Source organism: Theobroma umbraticum, unplaced genomic scaffold (genome assembly GCF_002168275.2).
Source record: "Theobroma umbraticum cultivar Fairchild unplaced genomic scaffold, ASM216827v3 scaffold_4.1, whole genome shotgun sequence".
Taxonomy (NCBI): Eukaryota; Viridiplantae; Streptophyta; class Magnoliopsida; order Malvales; family Malvaceae; genus Theobroma; species Theobroma umbraticum.
In genome coordinates, this window is record NW_018397258.1 from 7,705,264 (window position 1) to 7,706,381 (window position 1,118).

A 1,118-nucleotide genomic window follows, 5' to 3' on the forward strand; every position below is an offset into this window, starting at 1 on the left:
TCAATGGTTCTGGTGGCGGTTAGTTCTTTGCACATAGAAAAAATGGAGGCGACTGATGATTGTGATTTCACTTAGATCTTGGGAAGGGAGCTTTCAAGACTATTTACAAGGGATTTGATGAAGCTGATGGAATGGAGGTTGCATGGAAGTGGAACCACCCAGTCAATATGGAAGGCACCTGAACAGTGAAGGCACCTGAACAGGAGCTTGAGAGGTTATATTTCGAGATTCATCTTTTGAAGTCATTAAAACATGAAATTATTATCAAAGTTGTACAACTCCTGGTTGGACGATAAGAACCAGACCATCAACATGGCAACCATCTTTTCAAGTCATTTTTTTCTTCAGAGTTTTTATTTTTCATAAAAAGAATCCTTCATTAACAAGTCTAATAAAATCAGTGGTAAGGTCTGGTTCAGTTCTGTTTACCAATGGTTGGGTTTGAGGGAGCTGACGGATGTGAGCCTAAGTGGACATCTCTCTTGGTCGCACGCTGCTCCTGCAACCCCTTAGTGGCCTCAGTTGCAGATCTAGCTTCTATGATACGAATGGGTGTTATTTGGTCGTGTATAGGTTGGTTGATTGGGGTTGTATGTGAAAAGTTGTTGAATGGGGAGCATACGTGCTTCAGGTTCTATATACGCTTGTGACAGAGACCCCATTTTTTAATGTTTGCTAACCTCTTTAATGGTTCTGTCCTTTTTGGAGGTTTAGAGTTTCTTGTAAGAGGCATAAAGGCCCCAAACCAACCCCTGTTTTTCTTGATGGGTTCTGTTGCCCTCATCAATGAGAGCTAACATTTCAAATTAATAATACAGCAGCTTTTCAAAAAACAAAAGGAAAAAAAAAACAATTCAATACAACATAACTCTAGATAATTTACACACATTAATTAACACCATTAACGTAAGTGATAGAAAAGTGCAAGACAAAAACAAAGAAGGGCAACATATTCATTTGAGACTTGTAACAATGGCTAGAAAATGTTCAAGAAATCAGAAACTTGAGACTAGGTTATGGTAGCTACAAAATTCAGGAAGGGTGAATCAAAGCCAAGACTTATATTGTTCTGCTGGACTCTGTTGAATGGAAATGATGCTCTAGAGTCTTAGCTATAA